Here is a 14,281-nt window from a genome sequence, read left to right as displayed (position 1 = left end):
TTCCGGATGATTATTTCACAGCTTCCCTCTCCCCTTAACCCCTCCACCCATGTTTCTCCCCACTTCTGACTCTACGATGACGATCTTGTTCCAATTACAGTGAACAAGAGAACAGCAATCCGAGAGAACTGCCATATAACCCTCAAGTCACATCTACAACTTCCTGTTCTAGCTGTATAATCTGCCTTTGCTTTTTTTCCTTCCTTCCTTCCTTCCTTCCTTCCTTCCTTCCTTCCTTCCTTCCTCTTCCTCCTCTCCTCCTCCTCCTCCTCCTCCTTCTCTTCTTCTTCTTCTTCTTCTTCTTCTTCTTCTTCTTCTTTCTTCTTCTTCTTTCTTCTTCTTCTCCTCTCTCTCTCTCTCTTCTTTTCTTTCTTCTTTTTTAGAGAAGGAATCCCAAATCCCAACCAGGCTCCACACTCCAGTGCTCAGCCTTGTTCTCATGACTCTGAGACTATGACCTGAATCGAAATCAAGAGTCAGATGCTTAACTGCCTGAGCCACCCAGGCACCCCTTGTTTTTACCCTGGAAGAGCTACTCCCAAGTAAGGCCAATCCTTCCATGTATACTCCATTCGCCAAATCTTCTCACCCACTCAGGAATTTAGCCTGGTGACCTCCCTCTCTTTGCAGCATTTCCAGTGTTTTCCTTTTTAACTGGATTATTGCCACCGCCATATAAACATGTTGTAATTTCTCTTATCTAAACAAATAAAAACAAACTAAAAAAAAAAAAAAAACCTGTTTGAACTCTCTTCCTCTTCCAGCTGTTCCCTCTTAAAGCAAAGCTCCTTAAAAGATTGTTCTTCACTTGTCTTTAATTCCTCTGTTATTTTCTCTTGAACATACTTCAGTTAGATTTTTCTCCCTGCAACCCTGTGGGAGAAGCTATTGTCAAGGTCACGTACGACCACCGGGTGCTAAGTCTAGTGATGAATTCTCAGTCCTCCTGTGAGCTAAACTCTCAGCAGTATTGTGTTGACCAGAGCTGATCATGCTCTTTTCATGGAAATACCTTGTATGCATTGCTTCCGATTTCCTTCTGTTTCATTGGCAGCCCAACCTCAGGATCCTTTGCTTATACTTCCTCATATTCCTGATCTCTAAGTCTGTGGTCTTCAAACTCTTTCTTCCTGTACCTCTTTGCCTGACATCAAAATATTTTCATTTTAAGATTAAATAGTTGCAAAAAAAGATGTAAGTGCCAACATATCTTAAACATGGTCATTTCACATGAAACTATGACACCACACTTATATCCACTGAAATCTTAACACTATAGCAGTCTGAGACATATCTCTATTTCTTTCAAAGTACAGTAACGTGTAGTATATCTTGAAATCTGAGGTTTTGATACCTCCAGCTTTATTCTTCTTTTTTAAAATTGCTTTGGCTACCCAGAGTCTTCATGCAAATTTTAGGAGGATCCCTGGGTGGCTCAGTGGTTTAGTGCCTGCCTTTGGCCCAGGGCGTGATCCTGGAGGCCCCGGGATCGAGTCCCGCATCAGGCTCCCTGCATGGAGCCTGATTCTCCCTCTGCCTGTGTCTCTGCCTCTCTCTCTCTCTCTCTCTCTCTCTCTCTCTCTCTGTGTGTCTCCCATGAATAAACAAATAAAGTCTTTTAAAAATTAGGATTTTTGCTCTAGTTCTGTGACAATATTCATATTTTGATGGGGATTGCATTAAATATGCAGATTGCTTTGGGTAGTGTGAACATTTTAACAATATTCATTCTTCCAGTCCATCAGTATGGGATATCTTTCCATTTGTTTGTATCTTCTTTGATTTCTTTTCACTTTTTTTGTGGTTTTCAGAGTATAAAAAAAGAGTATAAATCCTTACCTCCTTCGTTAAGTTTATTCCTAGGTATTTTATTATTTTTAGTGCAATTGTAAATGGAATTGCTTCTTTTTTCCTTTCTTTTTTTAAAATTCTGTTATTCTTTTAGGTTCCAACTTTTTAAAAAAATTTTCTTTATTTTCTCTTTCTGCTACATCATTATTAGTGCATAGAAAGGCAACAAATTTCTGTATATTAACTTTGTGTCTTGTGACTTTACTGAATTCATTTTTCCAGTAGTTTTTTTGGTGGAGTCTTTAGGGTTTTCTATGTATCCTATCATGTCATCTTCAAACAATGAAAATTTTACTTGTTATTTACCAATTTGGATACTTTTTTATTTTTCCCAGGTATCCCAAGATGTACAGCAAAGCCGTAATAACCAAAGCAGTATGGTACTGACACAAAAATAAAACACATAGATCAAAAGAACAGAATAGAGACTCCAGAGATAAACCCACACTTTGTGGTTGATTAATCTTTGACAAAGAAGACAAGAATATACAATGGGAAAAAGATGGTGTCTTCAAAAAATGGTTTTGGGAAACCTGGACCATGTGGTTACATGCAAAAGAAGGAAGCTGGACCACTTTCCTACACCACACACAAACACAAATTCAATGTAGATTAAAGACCTAAATGTGAGAACTGAAACCATAAAATTCCTAGAAGAAAACATAGGCAGTAATTTCTTTGACATCAGCTATAGAACCTTTTTTTTTTGGATATGTTCCTCTGCCAAGGGAAACAAAAGAAAAAATAAGCTATTGGGAATACACTAAAATAAAATGCTTCCGCACAGCAAAAGTAACCATCAACAAAACAAAAAGAAAATGTACTTAATGGGAGAAGATATTTTCAAGTTATATATCCAGTAAAGGATTTAGAACCAAAATATATAAAGAATGTACACAGCTCAACACTAAAAAAAGTAAATAATCCAATTAAAAATGAGCAAAGAACTTAGAGATTTTTCCAAAGAAGACATATAGATGGCCAACAAACATGTGAAAAAATGCTTAACATCACTATTCATCAAGGAAATGAAATTAAAATCACAAAGAGATATCATTTTACACTTGCCAGAATGGCTAAAATCGAAAAGATAAATAACAAGCACGGGCAAAGATATGGAGAGAAGCGAACTCTCATACACTGTTGCTGGGAATGCAGTGGGTGCAATCACTGTGGGAAATAGTATGGAGTTTCCTCAAAAAATTAAAAATAGAACTACCATGTGATCCAGTAATTCCACCACTGGGTATTTACCCAAAGACAATAAAAACAATGATTCAAAAGGATATAGTGTACCCCATGTTTATTGCAGTGTTATTTACTATAGCCAAGTTATGGAGCAACCCAAGCATCCATCAATAACAGCTGAACGGATAAAGAAGATGTGATATCGATCTCCAGCCCAGGCATCTCCCTCAACTTCAAGTGGACATATGTAACTTAATATTTCCGTGATATTTAATTGCATGTATATTTAATTACTCAGCCATAAAAGTAAAGAAAATCTCGTCATTTGCAACAACATGGATGGACCTAGAGGGTATAATGCTAAATGAAATAAGGCAGTCAGAGAAAGATAAATACTTTGTGATTTCACTCATATATGGAATTTAAGAAATAAAACAAATGGACAAAGAAAAAAAGAGGTTAAAAAAAAGATTCTTAAATACATAAAACAGACGGGTGGTTGCCAGAGAGAGGGTAGGTGGTTGTGGGGTAGAGAATAATAAATAAAGGAAATCAAGAGCACATTTATCTTGATGAGCCCTGAGAAATGTAAAGAATTTTCAAATCATTATATCTGTACACCAGAAACTAATATTACACTGCATGTTAATTATACTTCAAAAATATATTTTTAAAGTACATGAATATAATTTTCTTTAGTACTAGGAAATTATAAACCATTCTTTTTTTCTTAGACTATTATTTCCATTGCATTCCCATTATGGAATTTTATTCTAGTGTAATTTTAAGCCATTTTAATGTGAAATACACCTGAAGAAAATTTCACAAAACAGACATGTACAGCCTCATAATCTATCACAATGCAGACTCATAAAACCACCATCCAGGAGACAAAATAGAATATTTGCAGCAACATATGAGCCTCCCCTTTCCCAATCACAACCTTTTCTTCCATCTAAAATACCACCACTCAAATTTCTTTATGATTTGTACAGAGCTTCATTTTTAATGAGTTCTTGTATCCATCAGTGAATATTATGTATTACCGCTCAGCTTCCTTACGATCCTTCTGCTTCTTCATTGTTATAAGTGTACTCGCTGAGGAACCTCTTTCACAAAGATGGAGATAGAGATGTTTCCTTATAAAAATGTCACCTGGCTCTTTGATCACCTTTCAAACTGTGTGTTCACAAATTAAATGATCAATCATTACAAATTAGTTTTAATGATATTTCAAGTGATAACTATATTAGAAGTCTCGTCCAACTTTGCAGCAATAGAAGAATTGGAAACCACCTAATATACATAAAAACTTGTTCTTGGACATTAGAGTCCAATTAGACACTAGTACTTTCAAATTTCCCCTTGTTTGTAGTTCAAAGGTATTAACACATGCGTCAATGAAACATAAGATTTTGCAACATGTGACAAAGATATCATTTGTTTGTAAAGTGCATAGGAGCAAAGTATTTTGAAAGGAGAGATGGAAAATGAGAACACATAGCATGGTCAACTGAAGGGTGTCAAGTCAAGCAATTCTAGTCACGGTTACTTGTATCAAGTTGAGGACATGGACACTGACTTTCCCAAAACTATATCAGCTTGAATACTCTTCAGAAAGTCTTATGTATATTCCCAGGGTACATATAAGCCAGTTAGAAATCCCGTTTACACGTTAGAGTGTCCAGGGCTTTGCCCTTGGACCATTTTCCTGCCTTACTATATTTACTTATCTAATCTCATGACATGGCTCTCTCTCTCTCTCTCTCTCTCTCTCTCTCTCACACACACACACACACACACACACACACACACACTGAGGTCTCCCAAATCTATATCTGCAAACCAGACATCTTCTTTAACTCCAGATGGACATATGCAACTTGATATTTGATATCTCCATTTTGGATGTCTAATGGATAGCTCGACATAGATACTCCCATAACCGAAATTCTAATGCCCACTCCACCCCAAACCCTACTTTTCTTTAGTCTTCCCTCTTTCCGTAAGTTGAAAATCCTTCATTCAAATTACTCAGGCTAAATATTTTTGCTGTCACTTGAACATACCAGGCATACTCCTGCTTCTGAGTCATGTATTTGATTCATGAGTAAAGACCCTTCTTCCCCCAGAGACTTGAATGCCTTATTCTTTCTCTTCTTTTTTAGTCTTTGCTCAAATACCACCCGTATTTCTGATGCTGTCTCTGTTTTCCATATAGCAAGCATTTTTTACCTACCTACTACACACTCTCTCATCCTTGGGTTTATTTTTCTCTAGAGCACTTCTCTTTTGACATCCTATAAATCTCACTTATTTTAGTATATTTCTTCCCACTAGAATGTAAGCTTCATGAAAGTTGGCTTCTGATTTTTCATTTTATTCTGTATTCTCAGTACCTAGAAGAGTACCTTGAATATGGTAGACACTTAGTAAATACTTATTAAATTGAGGAATAAATACATTAATCATGAAGTACAAGTCAACAAAATAGCTCCAACTCTCTGCAACAAGCTTATGGGAGGCTTGAAAGTCAAGCTAGGCATGATGCTGATGAAAAGCATGATGTGAGTAGTGAAACAGAAGGGAAACTTATATTATAAGAACTACCTGTCAAAAAGAAAGACTGATATATAGCAGCATAGAAAGAAATGAACATCAAATCCATCTGAATTACTACTGACTGAGAAAAATGTAAATATTCATGGAACAGTGACAGGAGGTTTGTATAACTGACTACTTCCTGAAGAAGGATCCTGAATCTGCAATACTGAAGGTGTATGTTCTTACATAACGACTTTAAAGACTCTCATAATTTCCTGGTAGCAACTCAATAGCTCGTATTTGAGCAATCAAATCAGAAAAGGATTTTAAATGGTTACAATGTTGAAAAGTAAATGTCTCTCTATTTTTTTCTAATTTCATGATCAATTCTGGTTTGCTGAATATGAGCAATGATACCAAGTATTGTAGGAAAAAAACAGAATGTCAAAGATGGAATATCTATCTTTCAATGTGAAAAAAGAGCTGGCATCATAAATTTATTCTGAATGTCGAAATTAGACTGTCTGAACTTTTAGAGTAAGAGCCCTTCAGAGAAATTACCTTTTTGCATTGCAGACTTTCACTTCATTCTTCATGTCAACTAAGTTGGCATTTGAATATTTGATCAGTAAGAGAAATTGGCATATTTTGGAATCAAACATTTTCTTTTACTTGTGTAGTTTCTTGTGCCAAGTTTGAAGCACTGGAATTTTTCTTTGTGCATGTTTGGATCATTTTGACAAATTTCTGTTACATAATTTCAGTGGGCTTTGACTTAATAAAGGCTGGATTCTTCTCCCATCAGGATGCAGCCGTTGAATCAATGTATAAATGGTGATTCACTTCCATAAATGGGGCTGGATTGCATAATTTTACAAAGATTTCCCCAGAAAATAACTCATGCTTTACTGCATAATCAATTGCTATGAAATTTGTTGAGAACATTCCTCCCCCCAGGCTGCCTGGAACTGTATATCTGAATTTTGGTAGTGCTTCACAATCCTAATCATGCAAGTAGTTTGTAGGATGTTTATCACACTGTGTACAGGAGAGGTCAATAAGTAGATTCACCTCCTCAAAACTGATTATCACCGTGCTTTGCATACATTGGGTCCTCAAAACACATTGGGTCACTTTCTTTAAAGGTGGAAGCTAGAAATGTGGTAATCTTTGCAGAAAATAAAATTTCCTAACTCTTTGTTTAAGGCCAGAATTTCAGACTCTGTGCAGACATGTGGAGTAGATAATTTTACATGGGCCAGGCCAATCCTATGTATTAGGAGGAGTGAATTTTTGAGCACCAACCCCCCCCCCCCCGCAAAACGTTGAAGACATTGTTGTATAACCTTTCTCAAAGTTTCCAGCTGAAAATTTGCTTTCCAAAATATGTCCCTATCTCTGTTTAAAGTTAGGTGCTTTAAGGACTTAACTTAGAAAAAAATGGACAGTTTTCTTCTTCACGTGAAGATTCTCTTTAGAAAATAGCACTATAAATAAAGTTAGATATAAATGATACTTCTATAAAATTGTATTTACAAATTTGGTACATTATGTTTAATTTTAGCTTAGAGAAGACTTACATAGCATCCATTAAACTGGATTGACTCCTTTGTTGAGGATTGCTTGATTATGAAAACATTTAGTGAACTGTTATTCTACTTGTCATTAAACAAATAAATCACTGTCACTACTAGCCATCCAAACAAGAAAAATACTGCATTCATTTATCACTTTTTTTTGCAATAGGAGTCCTTGTTACTTTTCAGGGGTTCCTTAAACATCACTGTTTTCCCTTTCCACATGGTCCTACTTTTAATCAGCATGGCTATTTCAACATATCTGATGAAAATCCATCTTGCCTTTTTGTATCTAGATGTGTGTAGTCACAGTATCAAAGAGAAAACAAGACAAAAACCTTTTTTCATTTGCATATATATCTAACTTTACTTTGAAATATTTTTGATTAATTGCATAGTTAAAAAACTATTATCACACTGAGATATTCACTGATTTGAATTCTCCCAGAAAAAAAAATTATTTTTTGACATGAAGCATCAAATTGTCATCCTGACAATATAACAAATGAAGAAGTCTCAAATCTCCTCCAACTACAAGACACAGAACAATACAATGTTTAAAGACAACACATTGAAAGATGTATGAGTAATCTGTCAAGAAAGTAAATGGAAAGTCTGAGGAGGAAGGAGAGATACAAAATGAGAAAACAAAAGCCCAAATCTGAGCATTAATCCCAGAGAAGTGAGTGTTGAAGCAGACATGGGTTCTAAAAACTCAGTAAAGGAGTTATTCTGTGGGTATGGGAGGATAGGAGGAGTGAAGGATGGGGGCTATTGGGGACACTCTTCAAAGATGAAGACTCTGACATGGCTCTGGGTTAGTGGATGGTATGACTATGACCCGAGATTTTCCCACATGACATCCTTCTAGCTAGTTTAGGGACCATATTTTTACTTCCTAAAATGAGAATTAAATGTAAAGAGCTTTAGGTTTTATTTACGGGGGAATACACCACCAATTCTGTACTCAAGCAATTATGACATATAAGAGTCCAAAAACATGAGTATGATTCAACGCGAACACATATCACATAGGAAAAAGGCACCAGGAATAAAAATCAGTAGAGACAACAAAAAGCATGATCAGATTTAGGGAAATCTAAGATGTCAGGATTATTAGATACAGAATAATTCATCAGATGTGTTAATCAGATGTGTTAAAAAGTCTTCTGACCAAGTTAAGATAACTATGAAAACATTACTCAGAGAGGAACAGGAAGGCAAAAAGGAGAATTACTAAAAAAAGCTCAAGAGATTTGAAATATAGAGCTAGAGATTCTAACAAAAGTTTCATCAGATTTTCAGGAGGTGAAAATAAACAGAATACTAATAAAAATAAAAAAAGTATTATTAATATAAATAACATGCATATTTTTATAATGGCTAAGGGAATGTTCTAACTCTATCAAGTGGCTATTGTTATTATTATTATTATTATTATTATTATTATTATTATTTTACAGATATGGATAGTGAGACAGGAATTGAGTAAATAACTTCCCAAAGATTGTATAGCTGGTACATGGCAGGGTGAAGATTCAAATCCAGGCAGTCTAGCAACAGAGTCTGTGCTTTTAATAGACTTTTAAATGATAATAACTACAAATTCTCTAAAACACTGACAAAAGGCAAAAGATTTGAATCTTCAGATTTGGGAAGTACACCAAACCCAAGAAGGATAAATAGAAAGATATCCCTACCTAAAACATGTATCAATGAAACTGGTAGATACCAAAGACAAAAGTATGGAAATCTGACAGAAGGGTGTGAAGAAAAACATATCTAAAATATTGAGGAAAATAGGTGTTTACCCAGGATTATATAACCTACAAAATAAAGTTTCAAAACCAAGAGCAAAAAGCAGATGTTTTTTCAAATAAAACTGAATTACTGAGAGGAATAGAGATGTTTCAGGAAGAAGAAAAATACTTCCAAAGGAAAGCTATGATTAAAAAAAAAAAAAAAAGTTGGCCACCAAAAAGGAGAATTGCAGACCAATATCCCTGAAAAACTGGGTGCCAAAATTCTTGCCAAGATACTCACCAGTAGGATCCAACAGTACATTAAAAGGATGATTCACCACGACCAAGTGGGATTTATTCTTGGGCTGCAAGGGTGGTTCAACATCCGCAAATCAATCAGTGTGATACACCACAATTATAAAAGAAGGGACAAGAACCATATGATCCCCTCAGTTGATGCAGAAAAAGTATTTGACAAAATATAGAACCTTTACCTCCACAGTGTAGGGATAGAGGGAACATACCTCAATATCATAAAAGCCATCTACGGAAAACCCACAGCAAATATCATTCTCAATGGGGAAACACTGGGAGCCTTTCCCCTAAGATCAGGAACAAGAAAGGGATGTCCACTCTCACCACTGCTATTCAACATAGTACCGGAAGTCCTAGCCTCAGCAATCAGACAACAAAAAGACATTAAAGGCATTCAAATTGGCAAAGAAGAAGTCAAACTCTCCCTCTTTGCAGATGACATGACACTGTACATAGAAAACCCAAAAGACTCCATCCCAAGATTTCTAGAACTCATACAGCAATTCGGCAGTGTGGCAGGATACAAAATCAATGCCCAGAAATCAGGGGCATTTCTATACACTAACAATGAGACTGAAGCAAGTGAAATTAAGGAGTCAATCCCATTTATAATCGTACCCAAAAGCATAAGATACCTAGGAATAAACCTAACCAAAGAGGCAAAGGATGTGTACTCTAAGAACTGCAGACAACTTATGAAAGAATTTGAGGAAGACACAGAGAAATGGAAAAACATCCCATGCTCATGGATTGGAAGAATTATTATTGTCAAAATGTTAATGCTACCCAGAGCAATTTACACATTCAATGTAAACCCTATCAAAATATCATGGACATTTTATAATGGTTGGAACAAAAAAAATCTTAAAATTTGTAAGGACCCACAAAAGACCCAGAATAACCAGAGGAATGTTGAAAAAGAAAACTTAAGCCGGGAGCATCACAATGGCAGATTTCAGGTTGTACTACAAAGCTGTGATCATCCAGACAGTGTGGTCCTTGCACAAAAACAGACACCTAGATCAATGGAACAGAATAGAGAACCCAGAAGTGGGCCCTCAACTCTATGGTCAACTAATATTCAACAAAGCAGGAAAGACTATCCACTGGAACAAAGACAGTCTCTTCAATAAATGGTGCTGGGAAAATTGGACAGCCACGTGCAGAAGAATGAAACTAGACCACTCTCTTGCACCATACACAAAGACAAACTCAAAATGGATGAAAGATCTAAGTGTGAGACAAGATCCCATCAAAATCCTAGAGGAGAACACAGGGAACAACCTCTTCGACCTCGGCTGTGGCAACTTCTTGCTAGACACGTCTCCAAAGGCAAGGGAAACAAAGCAAAAATGAACTACTGGGACTTCATCAGAATAAAAAGCTTCTGCACAGCAAAAGAAACAGTCAACAAAACTAAAAGTCATCCTACAGAATGGGAGAAGGTATTTGCAAATGACGTATCAGATAAAGGGCTGGTATCCAAGGTCTAGAAAGAACTTATTAAACTCAACACCCAAGAAACAAACAATCCAATCATGAAATGGGCAGAAGACATGGACAGAAATTCCACCAAAGAAGACATAGATGTGGCCAACACGCACATGAGAAAATGCTCCGCATCACTGGCCATCAGGGAAATACAAATCAAAACCACCATGAGACCCCACCTCACACCAGTGAGAATGGGGAAAATTAATAAGGCAGGAAACCACAAATGTTGGAGAGGATGCGGAGAAAGGGGAACCCTCCTGCACTGTTGGTGGGAATGTGACCTGGTGCAGCCGCTCTGGAAAACTGTGTGGAGGTTCCTCAAAGAGTTAAAAATAGACCTGCCCTATGACCCAGCAATTGCACTGCTGGGGATTTACCCCAAAGATACAGATGCAGTGAAATGCCGGGACACCTGCACCCCGATGTTTCTAGCAGCAATGTCCACAATAGCCACACTGTGGAAGGAGCTGAGATGACCATTGATGGATGAATGGTTAAAAAATATGTGGTGTTTATACACAATGGAGTATTACTCAGCGATCGGAAAGGATGAAATCTTACCATTTACATTGAACTGGATGGACCTGGAGCGTATTACGCTGAGAGAGATAAGTCATTCAAAGAAAGACAATTATCATATGGCTTTACTTATATGCGGAATCTAAGAAATAGTGCAAAGGATCTTAGGACAAGGGAAGGAGAAACAAAATCGGAAGAAATTGGAGAGACGGACAAACCATGAGAGACCTTTAGCTATGGAAAAGAAACTGAGGGTCACTGGAGGGGTGGTGGGTGGGGGGCTAGGGTAACTAGGGGACAGGCATTATGGACGGCACGTGATGGGATGAGCACTGGGTGTTATATGCAGCTGATGAAATACTGAACTCTGCATCTGAAACTAATGATGTTCTTTGTGTTGGCTAATTGAATTTAAATTAAAAAAAAGAATAGTTGAAAAAAAAGAAAAAGAAAGAATGGCTGGGCAGCCCGGGTGGCTCGGTGGAGTCAGCGATTGAGTCCCATGTCGGACTCCCTGCATGGAGCCTGCTTCTCCCTCTGCCTGTGTCTCTGCCTCTCTCTCCCCCCCTCTCTCTCCTCTCTCTTCTGTGTCTCTCATAAATAAATAAATAGAATCTTGAAGAAAAGAAAAGTTGGCGAGGTGTACCCAGATGGCTCAGTTGACTGGGCATCCAACTCTTGATTTTGGTGAAGGTCACGATCTCAGGGTCATGGGATCCAGCCCTGCGGGCTCTACACTCAGCAGGGTGTCTGCTTGGGATTCTCTCTCTTTCCCTCTGCCCCTCCCATGCTGTGTCTCACTCGGTCTCTAAAATAATAAATAAATAAGTCTTTAAAAATGTTGGCGAACAAAGCGAATTATAAGCATTTTATAGTAATGTCTGTAGGGGATTAGAAAAAATCAGGATGGGAAGTTTGTGTGTGTGTGTATGAGTGATTAGAGTGGGAATGTTCTAATTCCTTTGAATTGTTTGGGAAGAAGGTAAATATATTGATTTACTCTAGTCTTCATTAAGTGAAATGCAAAGCCAAAAAAATCAATAGCCATTTAAAGAAGGGAAATGGAGTCTATAACTTCCAAATCACAGAAGGAGAGAAGGAAAGAGGAATAAAAGCCCCAATAAAGGCAAAGAGCAAAGAGGAACACAGCGATCAAAGAGCGAAGCAGGAACTGAGATGGTAAAAATACACCCACATAGCTCAGGACAACACCCACATATCTCAGGGATACAAAAATAGTAGGAGGCAGAGATCACTCTTGCGGAGGTGGAGCAATTTGCTTAAGCTCCCGACCAAATGGCCACCTAACTTCCTTGGCCGTCTTCAGTGTATGGTGTTTCCTGATGGGCTGTTGACGGTGCCGCATCTCTAACCTCGGTGCAGGAGGGCCTGTGAGAGGAAGGGGACGAATGATACGTTAGGCAGACATTGACCAGATGCAGCTGGTGTGGCCAGATGAGGACTAAAGTACCCAGTCAGCGGAGAGATGAAATAATTCCAAACTTCTACGCACTTAGCACCACAGCTTCCGAATCCACTGGAGAGGAGTCGCGTCTACAAGAGAGGACAGGGTAGCAGGAGAATCGGCTGCCGTTAGAACCGGACAGACCAGGTAGGGGAGACCAGCAATAGGGGGGGCTGGTCTAACACACGTCTGTAGGATAGAAGGGTTCGACTCCACCCAGAACAGCTGGAGGACACTGAATTCTTTATTTTATTTTAAAGATTTTATTTATTTATTTATGAGAGACACACACACAGAGGCAGAGGGAGAGAAGCAGGCTCCATGTAGGGAGCCCGACGTGGGACTCGATCCTGGATCTCCAGGATCAGGCCTTGGGCCAAAGGCAGGTGCTAAACCCCTGACCCACCTGGGGATCCCCCCACTTGATTCTTTTAAAGCTCCAAGGATATTTATGAGATTGACCGACATCCAAACGCCGTAGGCCCCGCTGGCAAGTCCTCAGCAGATTTCAGAGACTTGGTACCACTCAGATCACATTCCCTGGTCGTCATGTGGTTTGAGCATCACAGACTGAAGGAAACCCCAAAGTCCTATCCCCGTGGAAATGACACACTCACTCCCGGGACGGAGGTGTAAGCAGGCGTCCCACCGAAAGCAGAAATCACCAGCACACGCGTGTGAAAGCCTCTGAGCATCACTGGAATGAGGAAACGCAGGGGACACCCCGGGAGGCACCCTTTTTGTCCCGAGACAATGACATATTTCTCGAAGTCTGGCCATGTGGGGTGCTCAGGGGGGTGTCAGCTTTCATCCTCCCCAAGGGGGGAGCATAGGTGCGGGCAGCTCTTGGGAGGGAGACCGGCGCAGGTGGGCATGGTGAGAGGGCGCAGGGCTGCACCTGCGGCCGCCCTCGAGCGTGCAGGCCTCCCGGGCCGATACCCCAGAAGCTGGACTCGACCCTCCGCCGCTCAGCTGGGAGAGCGAAGTCCAGGGACCTTATGATCCGGACGGGAGCGCGTGGCCCAGCGCCCTGAACAAGTGGGGCGCGTGGGGGAACCACCGGAGAGCTGTTTTCTCCCTTTGGCCTGGTTGACTTTACGGGGATTTGCAGGTTTTCTTTATGTGAATTAGTGCATTGAATTAATATATTGAATATATACCACGCCCACTTTATGCTTTATCTCTTGCTTCGTGTTGCCCTTTTGCAGAGAAGCCTTAACAAGTTTTATGAATTAACGTTTACATTACGGTATTATCAGAACTTTAAAAAATACTCTCGTCACTGGCATCGTATATACACCCGTCAGTCCCCCAGATCTTACCAATATTCGCCTCCATGATTTTCCTAGGCTTGTGGAGTTTCTTCCTCCCTTGTCCGTCTGTCCTTCCCTCCCTCCCCTCCTCTCCTCCCGCTTTCTCTCTCTTTGATTTTGACCAAGACATCTTTTTACAGAACATGTTTTTTGTTAAAGAGTAAAACTGAGGGACGCCTGGGGGGCTCAGCGGCTCAGCGTCTGCCTTTGGCTCAGGTCGTGACCCCGGGGTCCTGGGATCGAGTCCCGCATCTTCTCCCTCTGCCTGTGTCT

The 14,281-nt window shown here is 39.1% G+C and overlaps 1 pseudogene; it reads right to left on the bottom strand.

Moving 5' to 3' along the window:
• The window catches only part of LOC129510561 (60S ribosomal protein L7a-like), a 29,153-nt pseudogene extending 15,907 nt beyond the window's left edge, over nucleotides 1–13,246 (bottom strand).
• Nucleotides 13,247–14,281: the final 1,035 nt, after the last annotated feature.

Source organism: Nyctereutes procyonoides, unplaced genomic scaffold, assembly GCF_905146905.1.
Source record: "Nyctereutes procyonoides isolate TBG_1078 unplaced genomic scaffold, NYPRO_anot_genome, whole genome shotgun sequence".
NCBI lineage: Eukaryota > Metazoa > Chordata > Mammalia > Carnivora > Canidae > Nyctereutes > Nyctereutes procyonoides.
The sequence above is the reverse complement of the archived record's forward strand: the minus strand, read 5'-3'. Positions and strand labels throughout refer to the sequence as shown.